Source organism: Castor canadensis, chromosome 15, assembly GCF_047511655.1.
Source record: "Castor canadensis chromosome 15, mCasCan1.hap1v2, whole genome shotgun sequence".
Taxonomy (NCBI): domain Eukaryota; kingdom Metazoa; phylum Chordata; class Mammalia; order Rodentia; family Castoridae; genus Castor; species Castor canadensis.
Genome location: NC_133400.1, coordinates 47447600 through 47456370, shown reverse-complemented (window position 1 = coordinate 47456370; position 8771 = coordinate 47447600). Strand labels below are relative to the sequence as shown.

General features: G+C 37.3%; 1 pseudogene; it reads right to left on the bottom strand.

Moving 5' to 3' along the window:
• Positions 1 to 965: 965 nt before the first annotated feature.
• LOC109680927 (calcium-binding and coiled-coil domain-containing protein 2 pseudogene) lies at positions 966 to 2215 on the bottom strand (annotated as a pseudogene).
• Between the last annotated feature and the right edge of the window lie 6556 nt (positions 2216 to 8771).

Below are 8771 nucleotides of genomic sequence, written 5' to 3'. Positions count from 1 at the left end.
CTTGGGCTTGAAAATACAGGAAATATTGTCATTTGCAGCAAATGTATGAAGCTAAAGACATTGCATTAAATGTAATAAGCCAGAAACAGAGCAACAAAAGCAGTGCATGATCTTACTGTTATGTGGAACTTAAAAACACTCAACTCACAGAAGTGGAGACTAGAATGGTAGTTACCAGAGTCAGAGCATGGAGCAGGGGGAAGGAGACATTTTGGTCAAGGGTACAAAGTCGTAGTTATATAAGTGAAATAAAATCTAATGTTCTATTGCACAGCAGGATGAAAATGACTAGAGCTAATATTAATACATAATTCAAAATCACTTCAAAAGGATTTTAAATGTTATCACTGTAAAGGAAAAATCAATATTTGTTTGTTTTATTGTTGTGTTGGGTGATTGTACATTGTGGCATTTATAAAAGGTCTTACAATGTATCAAATTCACACCATGGCAGACATGCTAAATAACCTTGGTGTGATATTATATAATTTTTACCATTGTAATGTAAAAAAATTAAAACCTTTATAAAACATCAAACAGAATGTTTGGAACACTGAGGCCAAATCTAAACATTTAAGCTAACAATTAGACATAAATGTCATGCTTTGGTTAGTGATGTCGTCTCCAGATATAAATTTGAAACTTGGAAGACAAATCACTTAGTGCAACTCAGGCCTGTGTGAACAGCAGGGCAGTTTCATTCTGGGATACTGGTACTGGAGTCCTGAGGGCTCCAGTATGGGCATTTTAGGTAAAAGGCCAGAGTTATGCACAGGGATGGAAGCAGAAGCTCTTAACACCATCTTTCAGATAACAGATATGACTCCACCTTTACAGGCAGCAGGGCAAAGTAAAACCCTAATGATTTCAAGTCAGGCTGGATCCTGATTCAGCACAAAGAAGAAGCTGTATGTTCTACTCTATAAAATCTATGTACAGCATAGATCCAACAGGCTTAGTGGGATTTAGAGAGAGTGGCAGAACACATGGTTTTCAATGATCTGCTTCTCTGTTGCTGGGAAGATCTTGTCACAGACCGAACAGTTCAAACAAAGGGCTGCCTTTGCTGCTGCTCAAAAATATGATCCCAGATTCCATCAAAAAAGTCTGAGTTGCAGATGAGACACCTCTCAATGTGATACAGCAGAGAGTCAAGATCCAGACTCATGTAACTCAGCAATCTGCTGCTTGTTGTTCTTCAAGAGATCATTTTCTCTTTCCATTCTTTTTTTCTCTTTCTGCAAAACATCACATGTAATCTTGTTCTCAGTCTTCTTGACAGGTCAGTGTTTTCATCCATTAACTCCTGTTGTTTCTTCATTGCAGTCATTTCTTTCTACATCATCTGCTTACTGTCTGCTCAAGCTTCTTCTGGTACTCTTGCTGTTCAGTTAAACTAAGAAAGAGTTGACCATTTTCATTTTTCAGATGTTGCAATTTCTCTGTCTTATCTTAATCTCCTTGAACAAGGTTCTCTATTTCTTTCCCTTGTGTTGACAGCTGGGCCTGAAGGTGATACACTCTGATTCCCATCTTCTCATTCTCTCTTCAGAGAGAACCTTTTGGTTGTGTTCCTTCAGTTGAAGCAGCTCAGTCTCCCAACAAGTTTTCTCCTCTTCCACTTTCTGTTCTAACTTATCATTGATGATCTGTAGGGTTTCTAGCTCCTCCTTCTTCCTTTGGAGCTCAGACTGAAAATCTAAGTTCTGCTTTTGGAGGCTGGCACAGCTGTCCTTCAGCTCCTGGTTTTCTTTGCAAAGCTCCTTGTTGTGTTGCTCAATTTCTTACACCTTTCCCTTCTTGGTAAGAACCAAGATGTCCTCTCCACTTTCTTGATGGAATTGGAAAAGGGTACTTGCTCCACAAACCACACCATCCTGATCCACATAGCAGAACTGGTAATACTTGTCATCCTTGGGCAGGTAATAAGCTTTGAGTAGGACTTCCTGCTGTTTGGATAATTCCATTTTTAGATCACTGGACAAAGCAACCCACATGAAGATGTAATACCCACAGGTTGTCTTCCATCCCACTGTAAAGATGCCAATCCAATCCTTTCCATGGGGGATGAAATGCTGGGTGAAAGTGTATTAGCATGTGACATACCTTCCAGGGACGTAGAACTTCTCCACACTGTTAAAGATGACTTGAGAGAAATGACAGTGATCCAGAAAGACAGTCAATGTGGGGGGAAATCTTCCACTGTCTTTTCCATGGTGGGGTCCTGCTCAGGTCTACATCCCCCAGCAGTGTGCTTTGACCTTCCAAGGTCCTCCATCTTGAGACTGATTAGGCAAGATTTAAGCCAGATATTCCTTGTGAAATTCAACTCCTGGCTCAGGTTCACCAATTTATGTCACCAGTTTCTACACAAAATCACAGGTCCTTGAGATCCACAAACATTGAAAAGCATTTCAAAGTGCCTCACAAGGTGAAAGTTTTAGCAAGTATTTATTTTAGTATAACAAGAGAAAGTATAGACAAGAGGGGGAGAGAAAAAGAGAAACATTTCATGACTCATGCAGGAAATGGGAGCAAAGATACCTATATTCTCATTTTTAAAGACATTATGTTGTATGTCATAATATATTAAATTTCATATCATGAGTATGACATTTATCAAAAATGGAAAAGATGTTCACTCAATATCTTAAGTTAACTGGACAGAAGAAAACATTTTTTTTCTCTTTTCTTTTATTCATATGTGCATACAATGTTTGGGTCATTTCTCCCTGTTTCCTCCCACCCAAGAAAACACTTTTTAAAAAAATACTCTTGATTTTTTTGTTTCTGGCTAGGCTGAGATGAAATCTCATGGTTACTTTAATGTTATTATTATTATTATATTATACTGAGGGTACATCATGACATTGTGACCACATCCTCACCAGTACTTTTTGTTTATGTTTTGATGATAGCCGTTATGACTGGAGTGAGGTGAAATGTCAGTGTTGTTTTCATTTTCATTTCCTTTATGGCTAAGATTATTGAACATTTCTTCATGTAATTATTATATTTCTTCCTGATAACTGTTTAATTTATTTGCCCATTTATCAATTGGATTTTTTGTTCTTTTTGTGTTTAAGTTCTGGAATATTCTTTGAATATTCTGGATATTAATTATTTAAATGATTGTTAGGATGTGGAGGAAAAAGAACACTTCTACACTGATGGTAAGAATGTGAATTAGTGCAGCCCCTAGGAAAATCATATGGAGGTTCACGAAAAAGCTAAAAATAGACCTACCTTATGACCCTGTTATACTACTGTTGGGCATATATCTGAGAAGTGTGAATCAACAAATGAGAGAGATCGTTGCACACCCAAGTTTATCACAGCACTTTTCACTATGCCTACGCAATGGAATCTGCCTACATGCTCAACACTGATGAATGAATAAAGAAAATGTGGTGTATATACACAATGGAGTATCATTCAGCCATTAAGAAGAATGAATGTGATTTTTGTGGAATCACACTTTGCTTTTAGGTTGAATTTGTGTGACTCAGTTTCTCTACCTTTGTGACTTGTGTGCACAACAAGGGTCCTTGGAAGAACCCAGGACACCACAAAATCCAGAATTCCATCAAAACAGAAGGAAGAAAACATTAAAGATGACTATATAACATGTAGGAGAAATGTAAGAACTGAAGTCATAGAGAGTCTGTGAACATGAACATGTTACTCAATGAGGAGAATGCTTTAAACAGGCCCCAGACCTAATTGTGAGCAATTAAACGCTTGCTGGTATAAAACTAGGACACGAAGAGAGAGAACCTGGAGAAAGTGAACAATGTCATGATGAATTTAGGTGCCTCAATTCTGGTCAAAATCATAAGCTCACCCACACTGAACACGATGAACATCAGCACTGTGGGGCAGCCTTCACCAGATGCAGTCACATTTAGATACATGAAAGAATTCATAACGAAAAGAAGACATTCTCACAAAAGCAATGAGAAGAAATCTTCAGATATCACAGTTTCATCACCGACATGAAAAAGCAGTCATGTTGAAAAGAAACACTTTGAATGTAAGTATTGTATGAAAGATTTTACTTGTTCCATACACCTTCAAAAACATGAAATAACTCACACTCTAAAGAAACCTTGTGGATGTAACCAATCTGGGGAAGCCTTTGCATGTTTCAGTCATGGTAAAACTATGAAAAAAATTCAGCCTGGCAAGAGACCCTGTGAATATAAGCATTGTGGGAAAGCCTTCTTTGTGTGCAGCAATCTTTGAATGCATGAAAGGATTCACAGTGGAGAGAAACCTTATGAATGTGGGCAATAAGAGATGACTTTACTCATTCCAGTAGCATTCAGAGGTGTAATGCCATTTACTGGCAGAACCTGGGTGACCGAAGCCGTGAAAAGATGAGCAGACTACTAAGTCCTGCTCAATAGCCACTTTAATGAAGTATACATTGCTTTTTATAAACTCCTTTTACACAGAGAGCATTTGGTCAGAAAAAAATGCCAAGTATTATGTGTCAAGGTTACATTAGCACAGGGAAGCACAGTTAAAATTAACTTTTTGTTATGTCTCCTTTAAAACAGGAACAGAGAAGCAAGAGAAGCACACGGTCAGCATAACTTTCTTATTTACATCTGAAGGACACGAAGCCATCTGGGAACCTTGAATACTGTTTTTCTGAATGTCTGGCTTTTTCACAAGGCCAGATACCAACTCACACAGGCAAGGTCCCACTGCTGGCTCTGACAAAGAGGCATGAAAGAACCTCTTGGTAGAGAAATTCTATGCACATAAGCAATGTGGCAAATCCTCCCTTCATTTGATTAACCTTCAAACACATGAAAGAACTCATACTAGACAGAAACCCTATGGTTGTAAGCCATGTGGTAAAGCCTTCACTCAGTACATTCACCTCTGAATTCATAAAAGAACTCACACTGGAGCGAATCCCTATAGATGTAAGCAATGTGGGAACTCTTTCACTTGTTCTGCTCACCTTGGGATTTATGAAAGAAAAGCACTGGAGAAAATCACTATGGATGTAAGCAATTGGGGAAAACCTCTCCCTCCACGTACCATCCAAGTCATGAAAGGACTCACCCACACTGGGGAGATATTCTTAGAACTAAGCAATGTATGAAAACTTTCATCTTATCCAGTTGCCTTCAAACACATGAGAAAACTAATACTGGAGAGAAACCACAGGTAGGTAAGCAATTTGGGAAATCCTTTACTCATTACAGTGCCCTTTATACACATCAAGAAATCACAGTAGAGAGAAGCCTTGCTTATGGAAGCAATGAGGAAATCTTCAGTCTTCTGACTTCCTTTTTCAAAATGGAAAAACTCACATGGGATTTTACTGCATGTTGAATATGGGTAGATTTTTAAGATGTCTTTCTTGCACTTAGTGAGGATGCACAGTGGACGGAACATTTATTACTGACTAGCATATGTTGTTGCCTGTTGTTAGGGTGGTTCAATCCATAGATATGAAACAAGTTGTTATGGAGAGAACCTTGACAAGGACAGATATGCAAATATGTTCAGATGGCCCATTGAAACAAATGTACAATGGATCAAAAACCTGTCATTACAGTGTGTGTGATGGTGTACACTCTGCAGAAGTATTGAGTGGACCACAAGTATGAGGCCACTGAGGCTGTATAACAACTTTAAAGACAGCATGCTATAAATACAGAGACCGTGTTTCCAAAGATCAACAACATAAGAAAAATCTGCCCCTGAAAAATATAATATTGCATTTTTCAACAAATTGTGCCAAAATCCAGTGATAATTCCTCATGTAGTTGAATGCCATACAAGTGAAGTGAGCAAGTTGTTACAAATTTACATAGAATGCTCTATACAATACAGTATTCCAAAAGAAATTACTAAGAACTATAAATATTTACTTATTCATACATAATTTCAGACTTAGTATTTCTGAATTTTCTTCTTGAAAATAAGTGTTATTTTTCTTATCGTGATGACTGCCTGTAGTTCTAGCTGTATGGGAAGCTGAGGCACAGGAATTGCTTAAGACCATAGGTTAAATACCAGCAACAATCTCTTTCTACAAGAACAACAGCTCAATAAAAAGAAGCTAAGTGAATTAAGGTGACATAATTCCATAAATTTTGCTGATGAATTTTGTTTGAGTTTAATGGGTAGTGTTTTTTAATGAAATTCATAAGGTGTTTATACTTTCATTTACAAAAGTTTGGTTTCATGAGTGAATTCAAATATATTAGTAATTGTTTAGTTGGCTTCACTTGAATGTAGATTTTGAATAATTGTAGTTAATAAGCCATTTAAATGAGTTTGTGTCAATTGTTGGCATTTTCCTATTGTCTTCTTCTGCAGATTCTTTACATTTATTTCTACATTCTGTTTCCTTTTTCTCCAGAACAAGTGACATCAATTATATGAAAGCTATAATATTTTACTTTTTGATGTATATGTTCTTTCTACAAGGCTTCTATATGTGTTCTTTATAGTCTTAACAGTTTTTAAATGACTTGTATACCAAAAATTAACTTTCTCATTTACTCAGAAAGTAAATGTAAATATCCCATCATAATTATAGTTTAGATCTGATTTATTTTTGCTGTTTTTCCTTTCATTTCAGAAGTCACTACTAATATGTGCATTCAAATAAGGTGTTATTTCCTCATGCAAAATTTACTTTTCATGTTCTTACTATCATAACATTTATTGTGATTGTAGGTTGTGCTTTACCCATCATGCCAAATTATACCTCATGGTGCCCTCTTGCCATAGATCACCAAGGACTTACCTTTTTTCAAATACATTGTAAAGAATTTTGCTATTCAAAAAAGAAGGAATGAACAATTTTACGTAAGATAAATGAATTTAACATGAAAATATGATTTATTCAGGAATAAATATGTATTTCAGTTTTTTGTCATTGAATTAATACCCAATTCACTTATGATGGCACAAAGTTTTGATGAATAACAGTAATTTTAAGTGCTATCAAAACTTAACCTACCTTTTGTCCTCATTTCCTGATTTGTGTGGTACTTTTAAAATATTTACACACCTTGTGCAAGACAATGGGCAAAGCATTAGTTAAAATGAATGTGCAAAAATCTTTTCCATCCCATACTAAAAATTAATTTTCATTTGAGGAGCAGTGTAAGAAAGTGATGACTCTGTTATACAACAAAATTGAGAGCAGTTACAATTTCTCTACACTGGCTGGTCAATGTAGTCATGTCTCCTGTGGTTGAACTCTAGTGGTCAGAAGCACAGGCTCCTCATATTCCTTTTATTCTGCACAAAACTGCATCTGGGATAAAGTGATCACAGTTTCTTGTTGCCTGAGGACAGTCCTTCGTATTCCTGTTACATTTGTTTAACCATTTTGCTTAAATAAGCTATTTGGCTTCCATTTTATTTTGTCATTTGTAGTTTGCTTAGCAACCAGAATGTGTGGTTTGTAAGCAGAAATGGCTGTGTTTATTCTGGGTTGTCCTGCTTCTCAGGACCAGGCAAGGCATACCCAAAGCTCTCCACCTGTTCATCCAGTTTCAGGTACCTTGGAATGCTCATTACTGGTGGGTAAGCTCTGTTGGTGATTCAGTGATGTGTACTATAAGCCTTGGTATCCTCCACCTTCCTGGCCTCTGACTTCCTACACCTTGGCCTCTGCACATAATCACTTGTACAAATGAATTCCCCCCTCCCAGAGCTCTCAGCAACCTCCCTTAATTTTGGCCCAAACAGAAAGAAATGTCCACTTCCACTTGTGACTCTAACTCATTTTTTTTACCCACAAGAGCTCTGCATTTGATCTGATTCCAGCCTTTCCCCTGTAGCTAGACCAGCACTGCAGGCCAGCACTCACTAGATCAGCAAATGACACTTGCTGGAGTTCCCTGACATTGAAAAATTCAGGGACAGTGCTGAAGGTATGGCTCAAGAGGAAGAGCACCTGCTTTAGAAGCATGAGTTCAAACCCTAGTCCTATAAAAAAATTGCTTCATGCCAGTGGCTCACACCCATAATCTTGGCTATATGGGAGGCTGAGATCAAGAGAATTGCAGTTCAAATCCACCCTGGGCAAATAGTTCACAAGACATCATCTTCAAAACCACCTGAGCAAAAATTGAATGGAGGTATGGCTCAAGTTGTACAGCACCTGCTTTGCAGACCCAAAGCACTGAGTTAAAACCCCAACCCATGAAAAAAAAGAAAAAGAAAAAAGAAAATTGCAGGGACCATCCACACCGAATTTTGCAGTCTGAATAGTCTGTCAAAATGGCCTTCTTCTACTCCATCTCAACTGAACACCAAGATGAAAAAGGAACATTACCAGTGCTTCATGTTGTGCTTACCCCAGGTGTCCTTAGACTAAATCTCTATACTAAGACCAGTGTCATTTGTGTTACTTGGCTCTCAGCAACATCTCTATGCCACAAACTGAAGTAATCTTTCTCTCCAGTGTGCATATAATGAAAATATATTGACAATAATGTCATCTTATAGTATTCATGATATTAAATGATGACAAGATGATGTTGTGAAACAAGTCATAAATTAAACTGATGTATAATACTACATAAACAGCTAAAATGTGTGGGTGTTTCTGAGTCTAACATTTGTGATGCTGCTGAGGACATGTGGTGACATATAGGACTTACACCGACAGAGTCATCCCGATTAGGTGCATGATCTTGAGTAATTATGCTCACTGTGCTTGACTTTCTGTATATGAAGGAAAGAATAATGTTGGAGAAGTGGAGAAAATATCAAAGAACATACTA